The 27,672-nt window shown below is 44.1% G+C and overlaps 1 protein-coding gene across 9 annotated transcripts in view; it reads right to left on the minus strand.

Annotated features, from left to right (window-relative positions):
• TANC2 (tetratricopeptide repeat, ankyrin repeat and coiled-coil containing 2) overlaps positions 1-27,672 on the minus strand; it is a 654,191-nt gene that overhangs the window by 298,204 nt on the left and 328,315 nt on the right. The gene's annotated exons all lie outside the window — the stretch shown is intronic.

Here is a 27,672-nt window from a genome sequence, read left to right on the forward strand (position 1 = left end):
GAATCCAATCTGATCTGGAGGGAACATCTGGCACTGAGTGCAGCTCATCATAAAGGCTTTGATCCACAGGATGGAAGCAAAGCAAGAAGGAGGAAAGCAGCATGCTGTAAACTTGGACTCCAACTTAGACAATATACAGATCTATGAAACTTGTAACAAGCTGCGTTGCCCTTGAATGGGGCTGGTCAGCCACAAACAGATTCATCAGGCATCTGACTAGACAGATCTCTAACGTGTACACCATGATCCAGAAGACTGAAGGCTACATATTATATAGCCAGAAGTATAACAGGACAAGTGTTGTGTCTGTAACAGTCTTTTGGATTTTTATTCAGTAATGCCATGCTAATTTTATTACAAGCTTCACACTTCAAGAAGTATAACTTTGCAGACATAACAACTCAGTTTGGTGTTTGTAACAGGGTGCCTCCTCATCAGGCCTTCATAGGCTACCCTACTTCTGGGGTACCTGCCCACTTCACTCTCCTGCCATGTCTTGATGGAAAATATGAGAGTTGTTACTAAGGCAGGAGACTACCCATTACTCACCCTGCTGACAAGGGCCTAATACCTGCTCCGACCTCCCCTCCATTGGTTCCATGCCTTGCAGCTGTTTCTCTGATGTTACTTCTCTGGCCTATGGCCAGAGAAAACTTGGTCCACAGTTGTAGCTCTTTTCTACAGCCCTGGAGGGCCACTTGCATGCTACCCCTCTCTCACTGGGGTCCCACTCACTCCACCGGCTCTTACCCAGCCTCTTTCACATTGCCCTCTCTCAGGGGCCACACTCATCCCGCCCAGCCTCACCTGGCTTCAGGCTCAGGTCTCCTTGCCTCGGTGAGCCCTGGTGCAGTCTGTTGAGTGTCTCCTGCTACTGTCACCTGAACACTGACTGAGTGATTCTATGACTGTAGGCCTATTTCACTCCTGGCCCCTCACTGGGCCACTATGCCCCCACTGGGCCTACTTACTTGCCCACACTGATGGGAGCTCTCTGTTCATCACCCCTCTCACACAGGATCTCATGAATCGTCGTCCCTCTCACACAGGGTCTTACGCCCCCAGGCTTTTTCCCTGCCACCTGGGCACAGCCCCAGCTCCCTCCTCTGGCCTGAGCTCTGCCTAAGAGCTCCTTAAAAAGCCCTGGTCTCCCCCTACTTGCTAGAACACCATCAAGGATGTGGGGCTAGGGTTATAGAGCATCTCAACCTGCCTTTCATCAGGGAGGTAACTGGCCTGGCATTTCCTGGTGGCTCCCACGCCACTAGAAGCCCCACCAAACCACCCTTCTCTGGCAGGGTGCAGTTTTACATCTTACCCAGGACAAGGGATCACCTCCTCCCCATAGTCCCTGTCCTTACCTCTTGACTGTGACTGGAGCAGCCTCTCAGCCTGATGTTTCCTCCCTCCTTCCTGCAGCAAACTGCAGCCCAGCTTATATCCCTGGGCCAAAATGGCTGCCCTGATCAGGCCCCTGGCTGCTGTTTGCTGCTGTTGAAGTGGTATGCACCAAAGGTGCCCTGCCACAGTGTTCTTGAAATTCTGTTATTATTGTAATACTCTGTATTTTTCAAATGCTTTCTTCTTACCACTCTAAACAAAAATGAATGAATACACAGTCACATATGTCATAGTATGCATATGTATTGTAATTTCCAGCATGAGTTAAAATAACAAATACAGAGAAAATTACATGAAGAAACATATATAAAAGACTCTCCTAAAAGACAGTTATTTAATCAATTATTGGGAGAAAAGCGAGATACTCTACTGCTAATTTTGTGGAGCACATCAGCCTGACTTTTCAGCATGTAGGACAATTCTGATGGGAATATTTGGAAAGAAAGATTTTGGAAAGGCATTCAGAGTTGCTTCTATCTTCTTTTTCAGCGATACTACATCTATTCAAGCCCTAACCCAGAAAAGTAAATAAATGTATGTTGAAATACTCTCCTTGAATAGGAATGTTTTCTTGAATTGGAGCCACAGACCGTGCATTTAATTGCAACGTATCTGTAAGCTGTCATGTCAGTACAATGCTTTATAGTGAAACTAAATAATTCTTACATATTTGCTATAAAATACTGCAGTACTTTGCAATAACTATATGGGTAAATCACACCTTGATTGATGTTTCAGTTTCTTATAGGAGGGTATCCTAAAAGATACTGCGACACTGTTAATTACTAATTTTTTTGATGACTCCAACTCTGAGATGCATTTTTATATTGTTGAATGATCCGATCACATAGTCTCTGATCACTCAACAGCTTAAAAAGATATTGCTTAATATATGATTGCAGTATAAATGGGATCCCACTACAGAATGGAGATGTACTGGCCCCCAGGAATTACCATTCTGAGGTGAAAGTGTCTTTTGATTCCACGGTCTGAAGATTCAGGGTCTGAATGTAAAACTAATTTCAGTACTGACAAAGCCTTGAATCTAGGTTCCAAATTTTTGCAAAAGTTCTCCAGGTTGTTTAACATTAATCACAACTCTCCTTTTAACTTTTATTTTCAAACAGAACCATATTTGTGGCTATGGCTAAGTAACTATACTCATATGTTTAGAAGTAGTGTGTTTTTCATAGAATGGTAGGGATCTCCAGAGGTCACTTAGTCCAACTACATACCTGAGGCAGGACCATCCCTATTCAAACCATTCTATATAAATCCATAATTTAACCTCTTAGCCAAACTACACAGTCAACCCTGACACAATACAAGATGTAACACCCTAACCAGTCACAGGTAAAGCGGGGGACCATGGCGGCCAGTGTCCTACTTCAGTAAAAAGTTGTTAATATGCACTCAAGAGAGTGCAGAGCCCAGAAAGTGGACCACACTCCCCAATACAGAGGAAGGCAAAAAAAACCCCAGAGTCCATACTAACCTGACCATGGGGTAAAATTCCTTCCTGACCCATAGCAATTGGTCTGATCCTGAGTGGAGAGGCAAGACCCTGTAACCAGGAATCTCTGGGTTTAAGCCCCAGCAGGAGCCCTGGCACACCCCAGTCAAAATCCCCAGCCTTGGCTGCAGCCAACACCAATGGCTCTGAGAAAGGCATAAAAAGCACCTTAACACACGTAGCAGCAAGAGGGGTACAGGGGAATTCTTTCCCAGCCCCATGCAGCATCCAGCAGAGCCCAAAAGAATGGAAAATACCCATAGTAGAACACAGACATAGCTATGCCTAAATCATCGCCAACCAGTCAACCAGCATCCAACCTCTTCTTGAACACCTCCAGCATTTGAGAGTCCACAACTTCCCTAGGTGACTATTCCACTGCCCCACTGGTTTCGCAGAAACACTACAGAGAATCCTTTCTCCTCAATGCCCAGGCAACAGCAAACCAGAATCCTTGGGTGCGAGGCTAAAAACAGACATTGCATTTTCCCCCAGGATAAGCCATTTTATCCCAAAGAGGTTTCTTCTGATTGCCAATCTAAACCTACTTTGCTGCAACTTCAAGTCATTGGTCTGCATCCTACTCTCTGCAGCAGGAGAGAAAAAGTGTTCTCCCTCTTCTTTATGGCAGCCCTTCAGACATTTGAAGACCACTATCTTGTCCCCTCTTAAATGCCTTTTCTACAAACTGAACATGGCTAGCTCCTTCAGCCTGCCCTTATATGGCTGGTTTTCCAAGTCCTTTATCGATTTTGTCACCTGCCTCTGAATCTCTAACTTCTCCACACCCTTTTTAAAATGCAGAGCCCAAAACTGCCCACACTACTCTAGATGAGGCCTAACCAGTGCCAAGTAAAGAGAGACTATCACTTCCCCAAAACTGCATTTCCCTTTTGTACAGCTGCATCACACTGCAGACCCCACTTTTCATTATTAATATTCCAGTATTATGAATACCTCAGACTTCCCGCATACACCATCTAAGTGATACATGTATGATGACAATGTCATTATAGTAGCCCAAGGAATAAATATGACAGAATTGGAAACAACACTGAGCAGTGGCATGGATCTACCTCATTCCTAACTATCTCCATAAGTGGGGTTTTGATCAATAAATCAGTACCTACCCAGACAATTGTTGAGTCAGGAGCATGCTGAATATCAGAGTAGGCAGCCACATCTTTCCCAATGACCATACCCCAACCTACCTGGGAGTCGCAATAGACTGTTCCCTCACCTACACACATCACATTCAGAGGGTCAGCAGTAAATTCTCTGCATGGGTAGCTGCCTTAAGTTGTTTAGCCAGTTTGACATGGGTGCCAACTTGAAAGTGCTCAGAAGCACCACACTTGCAATGGTGTATACCCAGCCAACTACTGTGCTCCTGTAGGGTCCAGAAGCTGCCACACTAAGAAGCATGACACTGTACTTAACAGTGTGTTGAAACTCATAACAGGCTGTATGTACAACTTACACACACACATGCTCCCTATACTCTCTGGCATTAGACCAAGTGATGTAAGTAGACAGACTCTAACATCACTACTGGCAATAAAAGCAAGAGATGACGAAAATCACCTGCTCCATCAACTGTTAACTGAAGACCCAAACAGATGGAGGCTTAAAAGGCTTAAAAGTCATAAACCCACAAGATCCTAGAAGAGATTGGGGATGCTGAACAAAACCTATGGACAGCAACAGAGTGAGCTGACTGCTGGGAAAGGTCAGACCTATTCGCACAGCATTTTATACCAACAGCAAATGAGTCCCCCAACTGAGCACAACCTTGGCAGAGACGCATGGGTCAAGCTGAACAAACTAAGATCTAGATATGGATGCTTCAAAACAACATTTCACAAGACAAACATCTTGGACAATCTCCCGTGTAAATTCAGTGTCCAACATACAGCACAGCACTTAATTGAAAGCTGCATTCTTTACAAATGCCCAGATGGGGCAGATGAAATCTGCACATTGAACGATAATACCAGACAGTGGCTCATAGATTTGGAAGCTGATATCTGATGCCATATGAAAGAGAGAGATACACTGCAGATGCATATTGAGTCTGTGATCAACTAAGGCTCACAGATCCTTCTCTGCAGTGCCAAGCATCATCCATTTTGTATTTGCATTTTAGCAGTAAATACTGCATTAGACCCATAAACCTCACTGTCCATTTTTGAGTAAAAGGATTTATGTAATCCTCACATTTGCTCCAAAATGTGAACTCTACAGATTAAACCACATCACCACTCAAAAAAACACAGGCTGACTGTATCATATTCTCTTCAGGTTCAGGTCCATAATATATGGGGCACAGACAGAAGCGCAGCTCCCAGATGTAACTTGGAACACTTTGCAGGAAGTGTTCTGAGTTACAATGGTCCCCCAGACCAAACAGAAGTTCATTGTTGGTTTCAGGGGAGAGGAGAATTTAGCTGCTGGCTATGAGCCTACAGCCAGTTTCCCCTAGCAACAGCCCCTCCTCCCTGCCAGGTCCTTGCCAGTCTGGGGTGGGCACTGATCACCGTGGGATGGCTCTCACCTTGGGAGAGCTCCAGTACACCTGCTCCACCCTCCATTGGGGGCTGAAAAAACAGACTGAACTCTCTCCATTCCTTTCCCTCCCCCCTACTCTCCCGCCCCCATTCTGAAAACAGCGACAGGCTGGCAGGCAGCAGAGACAAATTACAGAAGACACTGTTTTGAAATATGTTCAGCTGACCCCTCATGAGATGAGGGTTCAGATTTTCACTCAACTGGCCCTTTTTAAGCGGTCTGCAGCCATACACTTGTGTTTGGTCATGGCTATAGACTACTTTCTGTGGCCAGACTGGGTGAAACTTGTCACTTCTGTCTGTGCACACAAGGTATGTTTTCAAGCTTTAGGGAGAGGAACACTTGCGTGAAATCCAAAAGTTCTCCTCTGAATAGGGTCAAATCTAGAACTACGAAGTCAACTTTGAATGCAATATGCCATGCTTTCAATTTGACAATATGGAGAATTTTCATAGTAACTTTTATGCTTCCTGAATTCACTGAACCTCTTTTTCTTCGCTTTCCAAACTTTTCATCTCTGTTTCCACACACACTTCCCCTTTGTCTTGGATATCTACTCCTCTGTCAGCTTGTTCTTCTTGTCAGACAAGTAGCTTTCTGTGGGATGACTGTACACTACTTTTATGTTATCCAGAGGATCAAGATATCCCCAAGCATTTAGGATGAACTCAGTCTCCTCTGGCTCAGAATTTGCAGTTCATCCCAGAACTGGATACATTCAAATAAAGAGATGAAATCATGCGTGTTTGATCCAAAGGATAGCTCTGCAACTCTGTTTACTGAAAATGACATTTTAATTAATATTTCTTTGTTCAGAGATATTAAAGAGAACCACCAAAATGGGAATAAAGATAAAAATATACAGGTAATTCTTGAAAATTAGTTATATTTTTAAAATATCATTTTATGACCTTCTCTGCATAAGAAACTTGCTTTCAAATTAAGGTTTAGTCTCCTAGGCTCTAGGTTGGCCAAGGCTAACCAGACAGCAGACATAATATAATATACCTGGTATTTTGAATAGAGAAGACACCACGCTGATTTATCAAGAAAATGTACAGGTGATGACCATGCAGGTAACCTCACACATGGTTACTTTTCGTCTTGTCAAGAGAACAAACCATGTGCCAGGCAGGAACAGAAGAGAATGCAGCAGGAAGACCAAAAAATTACACACAATGCAGCTTTCAGATTAGATATAGATGGATAATCGATATGGTAGAGATGCAGGAAAATGGTTCCAGACATCTGCCGCTGCAGAGGAAACAGCTTTGGCATTGCTGTGATAGAACTGTAGGAATGAATAAAAGGGAGGTCAGAAGCCAAATGACCAAAGGTATGCAGGGAGGAAGGCATTGTGTGGTTTGATACAAGCCCAAAAAGGGATTTTAGAACAGGCTGGGCAGCTTTGAAACTAGACCTGGGAATAAATGAAGAATCAGTAGCAGAATCTGAATGCAGGGCAATAGGGTCATGTATCTTGGTCAGGAGGAAGCAAAATTCAGCTTGAAGTTGGCATTTGGCTAAAATTCCACTATATGACTTCAGATGGATGATTCTGCAAATGCCTTCTCTTCAAACTCATTTAGCTGGAGGATGCATTCATTGTATTCCTTGTAACATAGCTGATTTCTACTTATGACCAAGTCTGCCTGCAATTTAGGTTAAAAGGAAAAGGGAAGATTATGAGGAAATTCTTGGTCCTTTCCCCTCCTCCCCATTCTGGTTAGTTCAAATAGGATCTTCCCATGCCTGTATTAGGCATTATCCTTCTACCCCACTTTAGTCAAGAATAACTTCAGAACCTGGCAACCTGCTTGTGTTGGTTTAAAAAGTGTCCATTCTCTGTAGAAGCTGATCATCTCATTCCTTAGTTTTGCAGAATACTTTCAAATTAATATTTTAATTATCACAGTAAACTGGTAGGTGAATACCTATGCAAAAAGATCAGTAAGAGCAGAATTCTTCCCGCTTTCCAGCATGGTCAGTCTGCTTCATACTTTAAAATACAAGTTATCCTTTCCAGAACAGATTTAATTGCCAACATTTCCTTATAGGAAGTGAAAGAATAACCTTTAATTATTTTAAGGAGCCTAGTATAGCAATATCAGTTAATCTGCTCAATAAAAAGTAAATAATCCATCTGAAGGGCTGCAGCACTATATGTTAGGATGACCATGCTTTTTAGCACAATTAAATTAGGAAGGCGATAGCTAAATAATAATATTTTTGTGCGACTAGCTATAGTTCTCAATTACAAATTTTCAATAAATGATCAAATATGTTCTATGTGACACTACCATTATAGGTTGATCCAGTATTTGGCTAATTTCTGTTGACATGCTTTTTGATATTTTATTAACCCCTAACGTTAGATACTCAGGAAAGTCCATTTATTTAGCGTGTGAGAAAATGTATGGGTAAGTATATTCCGAAGTTTGAAGATTCAAGACTTGGGAGGACATACAGAATGAAATGAAAGTTTGAAGGCAAAAAAATAGTAAATTATGGCTAAGGATGTAAAAAATATCTTCCACTGAGTCAGTGATTACCTGTATGATGTTTTGAGGATGGTGACAGATTTACAAACAAAAGTGTACATGAAGAAGGAAATTTCACCAAGACCAAGAAAGAGGAAACAAATGGCATGCATAAGCTGGACAGAAAGCTCTAACTGAGAAATCTTCTAGGAAAACTGTAGTGGAGTTCTGCATGAATAGCACTCTGAAAAGTGCTGGGAGAGCAGTATGCCCACATGAACAGGGCACTAGCCTGGCAGCCATGACATTCCACTTCAATTTCTCTGCTGCTGATCTACCATGTGACATGGAACAAGTAACTTCCCTTTTCTAGGTCGTTGTTCTTCCATTTATAAAATAAAAAATATTGCAAAGGGTTTCTGCAGTACTTTGAGATCTCTGGATGGAAGATGCTACCCAATCCCTGACCATCCTCATACTCAGAAAGTTCCTCCTAGGCTTGGGACAGACATTCAAAAAGCCTGACCCTGAATTGATTCCATTTTTGCAGGTTAATTTAACCTGGCTATGCTAAATCAGTTTTGTAACCAGACAGACACCCCAGAAATGCAGGCACATGCCTGCAGTTGCTCAGGCTAGAAGCCAGGGGGTGCTACAACAGCCCTCCCTTCCCATGCACAGAGCTATGGTGGGTGTGGCCAGGTCCCAGCAGGACCCTGTGATTAGGGAGGGTTACGCCCCCCAACAACCTAGCAGGGAATGTTTATCACTTCTAACTCAATGTTTATCACCCCATTAAGAAAACAGAGGGACATTGCCAGCTATTTCCTGATTCTGCCTTTGTCCTGTGTGCCACAGCTCAGAGGCAGCCAGCATGTGGTCTGCTAGCTAATACTGAGAGGTGTCTGTGAGGGACTGGGGAACGCCTGCTTGGCAGAGGCTGGGGATGGGGGGGGAGCAAAAGCCAGGTAGATGCCTGCAGAGACTGCCGGAGCAGCAGCCAGGGAGCAGAGGGGAGGGCCCAGCCCTGCTGTGGAGCAAAGAGCCCCGACCAGCCCAAAGAGCATGGCAGGATGCTGGGGGTGTCTGATTTAATTTAAACCAGCAAGGGGTCTGGGACAGACATCACATAAACCGGTTTCAGCCAAATCAGTTAAGTCTGATACTACATTCAACCAGGTTTATATCAAACCGGTTTCAGCCATTCTCAAACTGGTTTATGTGCACTGAACATCTGTTTTGTTACAGGTTTAAACCAGTTTCTGATGATTTAAACTGGCTTATGTCTGTCCCTAGCCCTAATCTTCAACCTGAATTTCTTCTGCTGCAGCTTGAAGCCATTGCTCCTAGTCCTGTCCCCTATGGAGACAGAGAAAAAAAAAAAAGCATCTCCATCCTCTCTATGATAACCTTTCAGGTATCTGAAGACTGCTATCAAATCCCTCAGGTTTTTCTTCTCCAGGCTAAACAGTCCTAGGTCTTTCAAACTTTCCTCATAAGTTATGTTTCCCAGGCCTCTTAATCTTTTTTTGTTTTGTTTTCTTTTGGACTTTTTCCAATCTGTTCACTTCCTTTTTGAAGTGTGGGGCCCAAGTGTGGAGACACTGTACTCCAGGTGAGACCTCATCAATACTGGAGAGAGCTGAAGAATCACTTCTCTTAATTTAAAAGTGACACTCCTGTTAATACAACCAAGTATACTGTTGCCTTTTTTGCAACAAGAGCACACTGTTGACTTATATTCAACTTACAGTCTACTGTAACCACTAGGTCCTTCTCTGCAGTACTACAACCTAGCCAGTCATTCCAGGGGTCTTTATCTGTGTATGCAATTATTACGTGTCAAGCACAGGATTTATGATGTATTTAGGATTACAGAAACATGGTCAAATATTTTACATGATGAATATGGTCATGGATGAGTAGGCAAAGGAAAAAAAGTGGAGACATCGCCCTATATGACAGAGACATGCATGGGTTCTGAGGTACAATATAAAGTGGAAAGTAGGCCTGTTGAAAGCCTCTGGGTACAGGTCAGAGTGGGAAGTAGCAGCAGGGGGGGATACTAGGGTAGGTATCTGGTATAGACCACCAAACCAGGAGGAAGAGGCATGCGGCCCTCCTCAAACAACTGACACAAATCTGAGAACCTGGTTCTCATGGGGGACTTTAATTACCAGGACATCTGCTGGGAGGGAAACACAGCAGTGCATAAGCAGTCCAGCAAATTTCTGGAGTGTGTTGGAGATACTTTTCTGATACATATGGTAGAGGGACCAAATAGAGGGGAAACTCTTCTTGACTTGCTGTTTACACACAGGGAGGAACTGGTTGAGAATGTGATGGTGGAAGGTAACTTGGGTGACAGTCACCATGAAATGAAAGATTTCAAGATCGTAAGGCTCAGAAAGGAAGGAGAGCAGCAGAATAAACACACTAGACAAACTCAGGGAACTGGTAAGCAGGCTTCTTTGGAAGGTAAATCTGAGGGGAAAATGAGTCCAGGAGAGCTAGCTGTATTTTGAGGCCCTCTTAAGGGCACAGGAGCAACTTAGGGACAACATAGAAAAGCTGGATGTGTACAAGTCCAGGGGGCCGGATGCAATGCATCCAAGGGTGCTAAGGGAGTTGGCTGATATGACTGCAGAACCACTGACTATTATCTCTGAAAACTCATGGCAACTGGGGGAGGTCCCAGATGACTGGAAAAGGGCAAATATAGTGCCCATTTTTAAGAAAGGGAAGAAGGAGGATCCAGGGAACTACAGACTAGTCAGCCTCACCTCAGTCCCTGGTAAAATCATGGATCAGGTCCTTAAGGAATCCATTTCTAAGCACATGGAGGAGAAGAAAGTGAACAGTCAGCATGGATTCACCAGCAGCAAGTCATACCTGACCAACTGGATTGCCTTTTCTGATGAGAGGATGGGCTCTGTCGATGCAGGGAAAGCAGTGAACATGATATACCCTGATTTTAGCAAGGCTTGTGATATGGTCTCCCTTGGATCATCAGGCTCAATGGGTAGTAATCAAAGGCTTGATATCTAGTTGGCAGCGCATATCAAGTAGAGTGCCCTAGAAGTTGGTCCTGGGGCCAGTTTTGTTCAGTATCTTCATCAGTAATCTGGAAGATGGAATAGAGTGCACCCTGAACCACTTTGCAGTGGACACCAAACTGTGGGGGAGTAGTAGTTCAGATCAGGCCCACCGGATGATTTCCTGCCTGGCCCGTGGCTGCTCCTGCTGCACTCACATAGGGTCTGAGCCCTACCCATTCCTGCCAGGGCAGCGTACTGAGCTCCAACCCTTGTGTGAGGAACAGCCCCGGCTCTGGCCAGCACACAGCTTCCAGCAGGGCCACTGCTACTGCTGCTGCTGCCAAAGAAACTATTCAGCTCCTACAGCTCTTCCTTGTGTCACTGCTGCAACACTCCAGGCAGCAGGTAGGGAAGCATTGGGGTCAGGAAGAAGCCGCAGCTGGGAAGGAGCATGTAGCCTGGGACCCACACCCAGCAGGGTGGTAGGAGTATGGAACTTGGGTTGGCCTGGTTCCATCATGCAAGGCTTTCTGTGGCTCACATGCAGCTCTTGAGACTCACACACTGCCGGGGCAAAGCCCCATGCAAAGCAGCTGGTAGCCTTCACCAATCCCTGTTGCCACATGCAATTCTCAGGACTCTGGTGGAAGTGGTGGGAAGCCCCACACAGTGGAGCCAGGCTGAATCAGCCTGTTTCTTGGAATTCCTGAGAGCTTCATGTGGCAGCAGGGAAAGGGGTGCAGGAAGAAGCCCAGGAGTGCAGCACGGGTGGAGTCCTGGGAGCTGCACATGGCTGCAGGGAGCAGGGCCTGGTGCTGGCTCCATTGCTTGGGGTTCTCCCCTGCAGTGTATGGCTCTGACTAGGTCCTAGGAGCACCATGTGAGCTGTGGTGAGCCCCACATGATGGAGGCGGGCCAGCCTGGCCCCACTTAATGCCAAGTGCAACTCCCAGAAGTGGTCAGAGCCACATGCCACTAAGTGGTTCCACTTGCATGGGCCATGGGTGCTCCAAAGCCCTGCCATTTGCTGCTGCTACTGCTGCCACTGGTGGCGGGGGCTGTGTGCCATGCGGACACACATCTTCTCTCATGTCCCCACCACAGACAACCAGCACACAACCACACCTTCCCCCACATCCCTGCCACTCCTCCACAAACCTCACACCCTCCCCACACACACAGCCACAGCCGTATACAACCCCCACAGACATATCCTTCCACAAACCCCACATCCACACACATCTACTCTCCTCCACACCTCCCTCACACACCGCACAACACCCTCCACCCCCTAACCATACCCTACACACAATATACAAGAGTAAGATTTTATTTGTGAGCTTTTATGCAATCGCCTCTAAATACACTAGGCAAACATGTAAATCAGGACAAAAGTCTTTTTTGAAATAAAATTAAAATATGTTACAGTACATATTTGATTTTTAGCATATGATCTGTTTTCTTTTCTGGTTGCAAGATGGCAGCTTCCCCCCAGGGAGTACATCTGGGCACAAGAGGATGGACTTACGGTGGCAAAGGTCAAGGATTAGCGGCAGGACTTTTAGTCCCAAAACAGCAACCAGGGGGTAGGGCATCTGTTAAGGGGTGGGGGAGGGGTGGTGACTCTTGTGGCCCTTTGCAGCTCACCAAGAACTCATTAAGCAATTCTCTATCTGAAATAATTGCCCACCCCTGAGCTAGACTGTTCTTAGCGGTGGCACATGACAGAACAAGGAGCAATGGTCTCAAGTTGCAGCAAGGGATGCTTAGGTTAGATACTAGGAAGAACTTTCTCACTAGGAGGGTAGTAAAGCACTGGAACAGGTTCCCGAGAAAGGTTGTGGAATCTCCATCCTTAGACATTTTTAAGATGCAAGGAGACAAAGCCTTGGGTGGGATGATCTAGTTGGAGATGGTACTATAGGTTTGCCTCGCTTTATGCTGTACATGCGTTCCTGGAAAATGGCACATAACTCGAATTCACATAAAGGAAACCCACTCTACAATGTAACAAGTAGGGATATGTACCAAGACCTTAACTGTACTGACCCCCAGACCCCTTATTACCACTTTTACAAGACAATTTTGGTACTCACCAACAGGAGACAGTACACACTGGGCACTATCATAGTGGGGATGGCAACTACAGAAACACATCGCAGACAACAAGCGACAAGCACGGATCCACACAGGAGACAATATTTTGCTGCACTTCACTCCCACAATGCACTACACAAAGCAGCTGACTGCGGGATTCTACCACACCAGTTGCATAAGAGTGATTTTACTGCTCATATTATGACGTTTTGGTATTAAAGGGGTTATCGCATAACAGCAAAGTTGCAGATACAGAACCTGCATAAAGCGAGGGAAACCTGTACTTTGAGTTGGACTAGATGTCCTTCTGAGGTCCCTTCCAACCCTAATTTTCTATGATTTTTCAGGAGTATTCTTCTTCCCTATTTTAACATGTGGGAAGCACTCCCTGGCACTAGTGATTTCAAGAAAAGAAATTTTCCCTGGGATCACTGAAGAATGGCATCATTACACAGAGCTTTGGGAACAATATTATAAAAGAGGCTACACAGGCACCACAACTAACTCAATCCTTTCTATTTTTCAGAGGCAGTTAATCTGTTTTTACCAATATTTGTTGTTGTCGTTGCTAAAAGTGTTTTCATGGAAAAGCGTTTTATTTCAATAAAACTGTTATTTTTTAATATAGCTTTTTTTTTAAATATTGATTTGTTTCCATAAAAAGTCAAACGAGATGATGTCATTTACTTTTTGCAAGAAAAAAGGGGCATTTCAACTAGTTCTGCTGAACTCTGTAGTCCTTAACTAGGTAGATCCATGAGAAAGAGGGCATGGTGAATAAGAAGCATAACTACAAAGTGCAAAACACTATGAACCCAAGTTCCTGTCAAACAGCAAGGCCTTTTCTTTCCTTTTTCAACTAAAACTTGAAGTGGGAATACAGCAAGAGTAACTTGAGAAAGGTGGGCTGAAGTTCTAGTTAAGCACATACTAAAGAAATGCTCTCCTACATCGAATACCAGATCAAGAAGTTAACATGAAAAGCAGGCCTGTGAAGGATACCAAGAGAACTCTAGTTCGGAGCCTGGAAGAGTTCTATGATGCAAACGTTACAAAGACAGGTCAACACTGCCTTAGCCTCAAGACTTTCAGATTCAAACACATGACATATTTCAATTCATGTGTAATCCACTTTGGCAGGTGTGGAAAATGTCATTATCCAAAGCCAACCAAAAGCTTAGGTGACTTCCTAAATCTACAGTGACACTCAGAGCTCTCTTATCAACCAAAATATTGATGTCTAGTTTTCTCTAATCCAAGCAAGACTATGAAATAAAATTAGGAGATTAGCAATCTGATTTAGACTGAATTTAAACAATACAATTAGATGAAATTTTTTGGATAAGCACATAGTACATATATGCTATTTTTTGGCTAAGCACATAGTACTTTGTCTTTGTGGAACACTCTTAAGGCAGGGTCAGTCATTAAAGTAGGAATCTGGCAGCTAAACAATGTCCTTAAAAACTGGAAGAGTAAATAACATTCCCCCAAAGTTTAAAAGGTACATCAATCAATTTGCCATCACTAAATTAAGATTCCAAGTTGAGACTTTTGAGGGATCTTGTGACCCTGGGATGGTTGAAGGATGACACTGCTGACAGGTGTACTTTGACTGATGACAAGATATAATAAACAAGAACAGAAAAAAGCTCCACAAGGAGTAAACAACGTGCAAGTATAGAGAAAGATTTTTTTTTATCATTCACCCCTGAAGAAAACCTTTTCCATTTGTGGCAGTGACATCTCAGTGTGTTTGATTTCCTGCGGGGAGTCAAAATATTTTGCACGCTTGCAGAACAAGTTACTTTAAAGTAGTCAGAATCTTATGATCCGAACCACAAACTGAAGTGACTTTAAACTGAAATTCAGAGAAAGATCTCCTTTGATTAGCACAGGGATTCTCAGCTGGCCCACAGTACCCTGTGGTGCCTTGAGATCTTTTCAAGGTTGCCACAGGGTGCCACACAATGTAATGTATGAATTGTGTATGCAAACATGATTCACAAGATAAATCCAGAGATTTCAAATAGGAATCTACAGTGTTAAAACCATTCCGGCCTATTGTAGTCTAAAGAAAAATTGTTCTAGTTTTCCTGCAGTCAAAAAAATCAGTAAAAATGAAGAGCTGGCATTTTTTGCAGGAAGCCTTGAGTCTAATGATGGAGGATGCCACTCCACTCTATCCCACCCCACAGCTGGGTGGCAGGGAACTGTCCTACTCCATACTGCAGGTAGGTGGCATGGGAAAAGTGGTGGTAGTAGCAACAGTGGTCAGGTCTCAGTGCTGGCCTTCTTCAGACCTGGGCTAAGTCATTCCAGACTCCTATAGGGAAATGTTGCCAACTGCTGATCTAAGCCACTGGCTCAGAGCTATAAAACCCTAAATAAAGGGTTTGCTTTAGGGACTGCATCTCTCCTTGCCACATTCATAAGTGGCAAAAGCAATCAACCTGGCTTTCTCACAGTTTAAAGTGAAAGGACTAGAAGTAGAGAGTTCTCTGTAGGGACACTCTCAGCTATGGGAAAAGCTTCTACTGCTAGAATAAATAACCAAGTAAAGCTGACTTTGGGGATGTCTACATGAGATGCTAATGTTGCAATAAAGTAATTTTGCTGCACATCAGTGTAGCTGGCAAAAACCATGCTAATGTGAAGAATTAATCTACTGTATGTTAGCGTCACATAAAAACCATTTGTCTGAGCAAATGCTCAGTAGTGCCAATTAATTAGCATTAAGTTTAATACCTGTCATTACAGGTATTAAACTTAATGTGCTGTAATTATGGCGCATTAATGAACATGTAGACACACCCTTTAAGTAGGTTACCATGGAGATAGGCCTCTGAGGGAAACAGAAATATGGGGGAGAGAGAGGCATGGTATCTTGCAGATGGTACTGGACATCAATGTATCTGTATTGCTTGGCCCAAGCTTCAGTGACCAGAATGATGCTAGCCTTACCTAATTTTTCTGATCATAATCAGAAGGAAAAGTGAAAGCAAATCCATATGGGATCTCTGCTCCATACCTGCAAGGGTTCAGTGAGGGCATAGACAGCTGGGCCTGTGGGTAGACCCTGAAAGGTAACCAGGAGGTCAGCTAGGTGAGGGTGCAGGTTACTGGGGCATCAGGTTGGGGTCTGGACCATTCACGTGGAGAATGTGACCCGGTTCTAGGAGAGCCAAGAGGAAGATCCAAGAGATGGTCTGGGGTGCAAGCAGAGTCAGGCGCCAGGAGAACCAGAGAGATCCTCCTCGGCCCGTGAGTGTAGGAGGGCTATTAGGAAGGCCAAAGTAGAGATGGAACTCAGGCTAGCGTCCAAGATTAAGGACAACAAAAAGTCCTTTTTCAAATACATTGGGAGCAAGAAAAGGGCACTAGGCAATGTAGGGCCCCTGCAAGACGCAAACGGTAATCTTGTGGCTAGGCCAGACAAGAAAGCTGATATTTTTAACAGTTTCTTTGCTTCTGTTTTCTTGAACAGAGACCATGATATCCCACCTACCAGAGGTAGGGACAATCTTGGGGATAGCTCTGTCAGACCTTCAATCAGTGCAGATGTAGTTAGGGATTTTCTGGAAGGGCTAGACATGTTTAAATCTGCAGGTCCAGATGCCCTCCACCCAAGGGTGTTGAGGGAGCGGCAGGGGTCATCGTGGAGCCCTTGGCCTGGCTGTATGAGCATTCATGGTCATCTGGCCAGGTGCTGGGGGATTGGAAACTGGCTAATGTTGTCCCAATTTTCAAGAAAGGGAGGAAGGAGGACCCAAGTAACTATAGGCCTGTTAGCCTCACCTGGGTGCTTAGGAAGATCTTGGAGAGAATCATCAAGGAGCACATCTGTGGGGGGCCAGCAGGGGGGATCATGCTCAGGGGGGATCAGCATAGGATCATCAAAGGCAGGTCCTGCCTGACCAACCTGATTGCCTTTTATGACCAAGTAACTAAATCCTTGGATGATGGTGTTGCCGTGGATGTAGTCTTTCTAGACTTTAAGAAGGCCTTCGACACTGTCTCTCACCCCATCCTCACCAATAAATTAAGCAACTGTGGCACTGATGCCTGCACAGTTGGATGGGTAAAAAAACTGGCTCAGAGAGTAGTGGTGGATGGGTTATACTCAAACTGGCGAGATGTGAGCCGTGGGGTACCCCAGGGCTCAGTCCTTGGGCCTGCACTGTTTAGCATCTTCATCAGCGACTTGGACAAGGGGGTGGAAACCATGCTGTCTAAGTCTGCTGATGACACTAAGATGTGGGGCAAGGTGGACACACTTGAAGGGAGAGAGAGGCAGCAACTAGATTTAGACAGACTACAAAAGTAGGCAGATGAAAATAGGATGGGGTTCACCGTAGACAAATGCAGGGTGCTACACCTTGGGAGAAGGAATCCACAGCATACATACAGGCTGGGGAGTTCCCTTCTTGAAAGCACAGAGGCGGAAAGGGATGTTGCAGTCATTATTGACTCCAAGATAAACATGAGCCACCAATGCCAGACCACAGCCAGCAAGGCCAGCCATACCTTGTCATGCATCCAAAGGTGCATCTCAAGCTGGTCCAGAGAGGTGATACTCCCCCTCTATGCAACACTGATCAGGCTGCAGTTGGAGTACTGAGTCCAGTACTGGGCGCTGCACTTCAAAAGGGATAAGGCCAGCCTGGAGAGGGTTCAGAGGAGGGCCACCTGCTTGGTGAGGGGGCAGCAGGACAGGTCCTACGAGGAGAGACTGAGGGACCTGAACCTATTCAGCCTCAGCAAGAGGAGGCTGAGGGGGGACCTGGTGGCTGCCTACAAACTCATCAGGGAAGATTAACAGCAAATAGGTAGAGCCCTTTTCTCCCCAGCACCACCTGGGGTGACAAGGAACAATGGTAATAAGCTGATGGAGAATAGGTTTAGGTTAGAGAGCAGAAGGCAACATTTTACAGTTAGGGTGGCCAAAATCTGGAACCAACTTCCCAGGGAAGTGGTGCTCACCCCTACCTTGGGCAAATTCAAGAGGAGGTTGGCTGATCACCTGTCTGGGGTCTTGTGAACCCAGCATTCATTCCTGCCTGTGGCAGGGGTCAGGCTAGATGATCTGTTCAGGTCCCTCCTGACCCTAGCTACTATGAAACTATGAAATAATGAATGCAAGGGTTACTAAAATAGACTGAGGCCAGTGTCAAGGCATGCCTGCAGCCTGAGGCTGCAAGTCTGCTTAAAAGGGCTGAGTGGTGCTCTCAGCAGCCACTCCAGTTACAGAGAACTGGGTCAATTGCATTAGCCTGGGATCAAAGGTAGGTGTGGAAGCTCAAGAGCTTCACTCAGCCAGGCCTGACTGATCAGAAGCCCTGACAACATCAAGATCTGGTCCAATATGAAGAGCCTATTCACATCTGCTTCAAAGTTAAAATGAAGACAATTTATATTGCTGCTTGTGCCAAAGACCTACAAGCGGAAAGCTCTACTAGCAATACCTTCAGAAAATTCCTTGAGCTGATTTTGTGGTCTGTAACAACATGCCTATTCATACATTTCCTTATTGATAAGCTGAAAGGCTACAAGCAGCACTGGAAAAGACAAGCACATGGCCTAGAAAGCTTTCACTTCCTGAGAGAGGTGCTGAGAGCAAGCATCTCCTTGATGGAGAACTTGACTGTCACCTGGGAGCTACCAAGAATTAAAGATAAAGGGTGTGAGGCTGCAGGAAATTCTGTTGCTAAAATCTTAAACTAGCTGTGTGACTTTTTAAAGTTATTTAAAACGGTTCTGAATCTGTTTATATAAAGAAGATGGCATCTTTAGATTGGTGAAACCAAGCCCCATATCACACAAAACACTAGTTATTATTAGATCACGCTGTGAAACTGGAAGAACATCAGTATTATCCGAAGCTGTTTAAGAATCCATTTAATAACTGCATCGTGTAACAGCAGGGACTGAACGTTGCCGAGCTAAAGAAAATATGTGCACAATAACATGTAATTTCCAGAAGTGCTCTGGCCTTCTCCCTTTGACAAGAAGTTCAATAAACCAAGATAAGCGGTTAATCCATCCAACATACTCATATAACTAACTATTTACCGTCTTTCAACACTAAGGCTGCATCAGGTTAAAGGCCAAGTTTACATAATAGTAGCTCATCTATCTTCTGTAACTCATAAAATGCTAAAACAATCCTACCACATTCAAATACTTCAGCCTTAAAAACTAGCTTTTAGATTTTTGTTTCCAATTATTAGTATCTATCATTTGTTATCTAGATATCATTATCTCAAAGTAAATGGAAAATCAGACCATTTTCCTCTGAATAAGAGCCTCAAAAATGTCAATGGTTTCCATGGGAACCAACAAATTGAAGGACTGTGGTCCTTTCTGGCCATTGGGCCTGATCACACTGATTCTACTTTCCCTTCAGGTCAGTAAGTTAAATAACAATGGGATAACTGAAAGGTTAAACAGTACAACCACTGGCAACTTCACCTTTTGTCTCTCTGCAATTCTTTAGTGCTTTCGAACAAGGACAGGCTTCTGGTTCTGTGGAGGCACTGGCAGGGATAGTTACAACCCAGGAGACTGCCAGAACACTTTAAAGACATTTAAAATATATTTTTCTTTTAATTTGTTGCTTACATCATCCTGATGGAAGGGCAGAAGAGAAATATGTTTCACCATTGGAATTGTTTTTCTTCAGCAACACATGCATGTGAAAATTGATTGTTAAAAGGCTGCTGGTGAGAGCCACACTGCGTTATATTTAAAGAAAAAGAATAACATTCATTGTGAAAAGCAGCATTAAAATCCACAATAATAAATTATATGGGCCTTACATAGAAAAGAAAGAGACTGAAGCAGACACATCTCTCAGGTCATAAAGACTTTAAAACAAAAAAAGAAAAAGCTCATTATCCAACAGCTGGATAAAAATAAATATAACTGTGATGGCAAGCAGCCTTTCATCGTTAATGGAAAAGGTACCCATTGGGATATCTAATTCAATTATCAATCAAAATAGATGCCTTTCAGCTTAATTTGGAGCACCAAAACATCAGCTGACCACACATTTAAGATTCACGGCTAAAATTTTTAAAGAATTTAATCAAATTAAGAGATAATGTTGTAACATGGGTACCGTTTCCATATGTATGTATGACAATGACAGGGTAATCAATCATGCAAAATGCAGCTGAAAGCATTAACACAAAAGGCAATTAGTTGAAAGCACGTTCATTTCAGACACTGTCCAATAGATTTCCTGAGCATTTATAAATAAAAAGTGGACATACTTTGGATGCAAAGTTCTAAACAAAAAAAGATTCAGGTTCTGAAAATAATCTACTAAGCAAAATAATGTGACTAGTTTGCCATGCATTACAAAGCTATGATTAGATATCCGAATTCATGAGATAACAATAACAATAAAAATACTACGGGATACCATTACATATTAAATCATGAATGGTGGAGTCAATACCACAGAATCTGCTGATGAAGATCAAATCTTCCTCCTCATGCTGGGCCATGCTAACAGGGAAGAGGAAAGATGGTAGCTGAGCACTAGGTCTCGGAACTATCCTCCCAGTGAAAGACAGGATGGCAGAGCAACTTCCAACATACTGTTGCTCTTTGACTAGAAACAACATGCAAACCACTCTATCACATGGTGACAGTAACATATAATCAGAGCCAATGGAAGAAGGACTGGGTCCCAGCCCTGCAAGACAGACCCTACAGTGATAGAAGGGGAAGCAAGGAACCTCTTTCCTCCCAAATATGCTCCAAAACAGGGCAAGATTTAACTCTGAATGAACATGATCACAATGATAAAACTACATGTAGTTCAAAGGGGAGCTCAATTCCCAATACTATTTTTTCACTGTCAGCATGGATGACAACTAGGATGGGATGATTTTGAAATAGCGTGATAATAATTTATACAAGTGGACCATATTCTGCCCTCATTTAAAATATATGAATTAAATCCACAACTTCTTGAAGAATCTTATTACTTTCCTCTACACAAAAAACATTGAGCATCCTGAACATAATGCTCAGATCATAAAATCATAAATACTGGAACTCTTCGCAACAATTGACCTCCCCCACAATAAAAAATGTCCTCTCTCAGGAGGTCTTTGCTCCCTTTTCCTCGTCTTTCATTTGGAAGAGGAATAATTAAAAATGTAGCATATTCTACATGGTTCATATGGCAACTTGTCAAAAGAAATACAACATGAGACAGGCACACAAGAGGAAGCATAGGAAAACAGGTACTCAGAAACCCAGCTGAAATTTGCCTTCAGCCTTAAGTATTTTAGCATCAAGCAAATTTTCATCTCTTGGCACTTCACACTGTGATGAGCATTTCTATAAACAAGGCAGGTAAGGTCCTCTCCCCATTGGTATTTAATGTTTTAAACTACCTTTAAGTCTATAATTAATTAGATTTTCTGTCACAGATCACATTACGAAGCATCTTCACCTCTACTTAAATGCTGGGCTGTAGCGTTTTTAGCCTTGTGTTTGTTAGCTCTTCAAAGTGTGCAGTTCACACTACCTTTAATTTTAGCTCAAAGGACAAACCAATTTTTGACAGCCCTGAGAACGCACCCATTTAAAGTTAAAATCATTCAGAGAAATTATTTTAAACTTCTTTGAAAATACTTTGCTTGTTTTCTTATGGCAGGATGGATTCTTATCTTAAATGTGCCTGGCCACATTATCCTATGTAGCTAAGGGATGAAACAGTTATTTTCTATACATATTCTAACCACTGTTGAGATGACACGCAAAGCCTGGGTTGTTTAGCCACATTTTAGATTCCAAAAGTAAAGCTGCTCGTTCCACCCTGACTTGGCTAGTCTTGCCCAGAAACAAAGGAAAAGTCTCTTTAACTTACAGTGGCCCCCCATCTGCCTCTAAGCTTTTCTGTAGTCTAGAATACATGTTTAGCTACTTTCTTCCTGCCTGTGCCATGACCAGCAGGAACCCCCTGTGACCAGTCCCCAGTCCTGTCTACTCATGGTAGACTTCACTTTTCTAGAAGTCTTAATTTTTTCTTTTATGAGTTTTACAAAGGCCCTTTCACCTAGCACGGGGGGGGCGAGAGGGGGGACAATTATTTCAGGCAGAGGGCCACTGAGTTTTGGCAAGCCATCGAGGACTACATGACAGGCAGCCAGGGGCAGATAAATATTGATTTGATAAATTTTTTAGGGGGCCTGTGAGCCGGACAGAATGCCCTGGTGGGCTGCATCCGGCCCATGGGCCGCATTTTGCCCACCCCTGCCCTAGCAGCTAGTCCTTCCCAAGGTCTCATCTCCTGGGCCCCCTCTCAGCCAAACCATCTCCAGCACCAGTGAAAGCCCTGCATTAACATCTTCGATCTGTTAGGCAAACACAGCTAATTTATATTTTTGGCCTCCTTCCCAGTACTAATCTAATTAATTTTTGGGGGGGAAATGACATCCCCCAAAATGCCCTCTATTCAAAAAAGACTGTGATGAGCCATAGAAGACCCAGTACTACATGCTCTGGGTTCCAAGGATCCTGTCGACTTTGTTCAAAGGACAGAAAGAATAAAGAGAAATAGTATTAGTAGATGTTAAGAATCATGAACCAAAAAGATGACAAAGCCAGAAGGGAAATATAGAGCACCTGAGTGAGAGACTAACATAAGAGGGATGGGGGTGAGGAGGAGAATGCAACTAGGTTACAGAAAATACAGTGTTAGCCAACTAACCCCAGGGCTGGGGTAAGGGGAGTTGTGACGCTAAGAGAGAAAGAAGATAGATACAATGGTCTGCAATAGTGGAGGGGTAGGTTGGAGAGTTTTTTAGTCTGTATAGAATCACATTGTGGGGGTTCCCTTCGAGTGGAGCAGAGTGGTCCATCATTTAAGATTCCTCTTGGAGTCCATCAGGTGTAGAAGGGGGCTCAGGCGGTCCCCTCTGGGTCTGGTCTGGCAGCAGTCGGTCTGGCTGGGTCAGTGTACTGGCAGTGGCCAGTGATGTGCTTGACATAGATGTCATGGGACCAGTGGATGGTGTTGGACACTATGAGGCAGCGCATCAGCTTGGCGTAGCAGTGGGAGATGCAGCAGGCATGCAGAATTCTCTTGTTGCTGGGGTTCAGGCTCCAAGTGCTCCCACAATGAGCACATCAACTGTTACGTCATAGCCATGGCCCCTTGGGACATCGGCCAGTGAGGCATACTTCTCCCATTTGTGAGCCCTGGTGTCGGTGAAGGCTTAGCACTGGTTCAGTATGCAGGGCTGGTTGCAGAGAGACCCCCAGCTCCCAGCGCTCCCCAGTCCAGGTCCAGGTGCAACTGATGCACTGCCGAGGCACCATGTGGCATTGCGGCCTTGGTTCCACAGCAAGGCAAAGTCCCTGCTGTTTCTGCCGAACTCACCCTCCAGCAAGCCACTGAGGAAGATGGTTAGGTCATGTCCAATAGGTTGCCTCGCAATCCTCTTGCGGGTGGTCTCCTCAAGGGTGCTGGCAGCAATGGTACTTACCATTGGGTCCAGGCAGGTCAGGAGGCAGAAGGCATGGGTGACCACCACGATGTCAAAGAGGTCTCCCATGGGGGAGATGTTGGCACCTCCCTGCCAGTAGGGGACGTGCAGCATCTCACTGCTGGCCCTCAGAAGCAGGTGCAGCCACTTCTTCAGCAGCCGCCGGATCTCAGAGTACACCTTCTTCAGGGCAGTCTTGGGGACCGCCAAGTTTCTCAGGACAAATGTGACATAGGGGATAAGGAAGGTATTCACCGCATCTATCTTCTGCCAAGGGCCCAGCAGGGACGAGTCTAGCTTGTGGGTGTCCTGCATAAACCTGTTGATGGTCTCCTCCAGCATCTGCCTGGCCCGGTGGCCTGTGGGCATCCTGAGGTGGCAGTAGTCCTTGTTGTCGCACAGGTGCCTCATCACCTGGCCCTAGATCATGAGGGTGGAATCCAGGACGCGGCTCTTCTGCCTGCTGTCGATGTGCAGGGAGGCGCACTTGGAGATGCTGAAGTGTAGTCTCATCCATCTGGCCACCTCAGACGTCACATTCAGCATCTGCTGCAGCTGGGCAGCATCTTTGGCGAAGAGGACAAGGTCGTCGGTGTAGGCCAGGATGCACTACACATGCATATACTGATAAACGAACCACTAATATGTGTTTGAGTGAGATGGCTGAGGCTCAATTTACACAAGACTGAGTTAATATTAGCCAGTGAGGACAACCACAGGTTCTGAAAAGGATGCCATCTTTCCCTTCAAGTTAGGATGCATGGCCATCTGTCTACATTTGAAATGTACGGAGCCCAGATAGGAAGATGAGGCATCTACGGTGGCTTTTTGTCATTTTATGTATACAGTCAAGGAGCAACGGATTTTACTTCTAAATCCAGATATTGTCACTGCCAAACTTTTATCTCTTCAAGAGTAGGTTATTACAGTGTGCTCTATGAAGGTTTTATCTTAAATTTAGCTGGAAACAACCTGACACAGACTTCAACTACCATTTGTTATCTTTTATGTTAGTATCCCAAAATTTTCATTCATTGCTTCTTAGTTTCCAAGTGAAATATATAGTAGCATTTTTTTTACTTTTAAATGTGTAAATTACTTTTTACCCTACCTGCCTTTCTCCTTATGCAGAACTGCAGGTGGAGAGGGCAAACTGCTAACAGATATTTTTATTCTTTTTTTTTTTTGGGGGGGGGGGGGAGGACACTTTTAAGGTTAGCCCCTGTTTAAAGCAGATCGAATGTGATAAAAGTTCAGGGCCTAGCATTCAAAGAGGGAGAGGTTCGAGATGGCTTGTCACAGAACAAAGGAAGTATTTCAGTATTTAATTTGCCCGATGAATTGATGATTGGGTTGAGATGAGATGTCTCTGCTGACTTCCTCATGTCCCCCTCTCCCCCTCCACTTACTGCTTAAACAGAGATCCCTTCTCCCCTCTGCCACACCAGGGACTGTAGCCAGCATGTGGTACACTAGCTAATACCGAAAGGTGTCTCTGTGTGTATCTCTCTCCAAATTCACTGGGATAGGCAGACAGATCAGTGACTGCTTAGGGCTTTTGGAACTTAATCAACAGGCAGCTGGTAAACTGTTTAAGAAGTCTGAAGTAATGTGAAACATGCTATTGTTTTGCTTTTTGGGTGATAAAGACTGTTATCAGCCCCCCAGCTGACTCACTTGCCTGTCAGTTTACTGCAGATAGTATGACAAAGCAGGGAGGGAGACTGAAAAGCTCCATATCGTCAACAGATGCATGCACTGCACACCCTCCTTGCCTCAGAGTGTTAGCCTGGGGTTGGGGGCTGGTAACACTCCTGCCCCTTAAACAGCAAGCAGGGAAAAGCCTGGGACCGTCCAGGCAGACCTCCCTAATGAGAGAGTCCCACTGGGGGCTGGCCATGCTTCCCTCAGCTCAGCTCCCTGCAGAAGGGAAGGGAGAGCTAATCTAGCACCTCCTGGCTTCTAGCCTGAGCCACTGCAGGCATGTGCTTGAATTTCCTCAGTCCAGAGAGAATATCTGTCTAGTTTCCACCCAGTTCAGGTTAGACTAACCTGCAAAGATTGAATCAATTCAGGCTCAGGCTTTTTGAATGTCTGTCCCTAGCCTAGAAATCTGTATTGGAAATGCCAAGCCCCATATTCTTTACACACAGATAACTTCACTAAAACGTGAGCCAAATAGGAATCAGGAGTTTTAGAGTGAAATGTTTCAGAAGCTTTGCCAGTTCCCCCTTTTACTAAGTATGTAATAAAGCAGACTAGTCACAAGACCTCAATGTAAGCGAAAGGTTATATTCTAATAAGAAAAAAATTAACAGAGGCCTAAAGTTTTCTTCTAAATTTACGAGTGGAAAATTAGAACTCCATCCCTCACATTACCTCTGTTTCCACAATATGAACTGTGCATTCAGACAGTTAAAGCATAAGCTAGAGTTCTACTGCAAAAGAGGAATAAACAGCCATGAAGTACTGCTTCCAGGTACATACCTCATTTTAATATTCCAAAACAGTGCAGGGGGAGGAGGGAACAAAGGAACAGAAAACTGCATACTATACAAACTCCCTTTTCTGTGTAAAGGGATGTTTCAGCTTCAAAAGCCCTTCCTCAATATGTTGTTCTATCCTTATCCAGCTGCATCTCACGTATTGCAAACAAATGTAAATAGCTGCATATTTGAGGTTTACACAGGCATTCAAACTCAGCATTCTCTAGGATCTAATAAACTGCAGTTCCCTTGCTGGAAGAACTGCTGGATGCCAAATGTGTACTCAGACATCAGGGGGTCAGGTTCCCCATGACAGGTACCTTAACAAATAGATCCAGACACAAAAAAATTCTCCAGGCCTCCCATAATCTGCCTGCTTTTACTCTAAGCCAGTGCTTCTACTGGCATCAAAGAGGCTTTTTAAAGCTACCCTTCTTGCACGTTGGGATGCTGGAACCCCCTTGTTATTCTACATGTTCATCCATGCTCTCAAAAAGCTGGAGAAACAGAACAGAAAGCCAAATATATGATTTCACTGTTAAAGCAACATTTCTGCCCTGTGTCTTTCCCAGGTCTTTGGGATCATGTCAGCATCTTCCAAATTTTGTCTCATATTCATATTTAGAGACAGAAGGAGAGATTTTTGTATTTTTAATGTAAAGTACACTGATCAATTATAGAGCTTTATAAATACAATCATGACAGTGTTTTTTCCTAATTACGACTTTCATAGTAGGAAGTATTTAGACAGAAGGGACAATTTTTTATCAGCAATATCTGCTTTGCAATATATCATAAATACATTAAGAATGAACTTTTCTCATAGCAAACATGGCCTTAGATGAAACTTTCTCCAATCATCAATGCATTTTTCTTAAAGACTTCCCTCTACTTCAAACATGTTACATCAGGGGTGTCAAATTTGTCAGCCACCCTGGGCTGGATCCAGACAGGCTGGCAACAGACCTACCACTCAGGTGAGTGGTGGTGGTGGGACAAGTATTGCTGCATCAGCTCAGGGAGTTATAGGGATTAACAAAGCTGTCCCACACCTTCACATCACACACTAATTCCTGGCTCCTCAAGCAGCTCCATGGGCTAGGTGAGTAGGATACATTCATCCCATAGGCCATGTCTTTGACATGCCTGTGTTATAAAAAGCTGTTTAACCACCAATCTGTAAAAAAAACCAAAAAAAACCCATGGCTTTTCATCCACCAGTTTATTTTCTTTAAATTTATCTCTGACTGAAATGATCATCCACTTTCCAGGCGGATACAATGTGAAAAGCAAGACTTTACATGCGCCTACACACGTGCAGGGAGAGTGCTCTAACGCACTGTAATTACGATGTGTTGGGGCAGACTTGATTAACTGAATCTGCTGGAGCGTGGTAATTACCATGCTCCAGCAGACTTCAGCATCATGTGCATCAGCATCCCCATGCTGAAAAATGGCAGCAGGGGTGCTTTAACTACAGCTCGTTGAATGAGATTTAGTTAAAACACCCCTGCCGCTATTTTTCAGCGTGGGGATGCTGATGCACGTGACGCTCTGGGAGCTTTAATTAGTGCAGCTCTT

The sequence above is a fragment of the Crocodylus porosus genome, unplaced genomic scaffold (assembly GCF_001723895.1).
Source record: "Crocodylus porosus isolate Cpor-Errol unplaced genomic scaffold, CroPor_comp1, whole genome shotgun sequence".
Classification (NCBI taxonomy): domain Eukaryota; kingdom Metazoa; phylum Chordata; order Crocodylia; family Crocodylidae; genus Crocodylus; species Crocodylus porosus.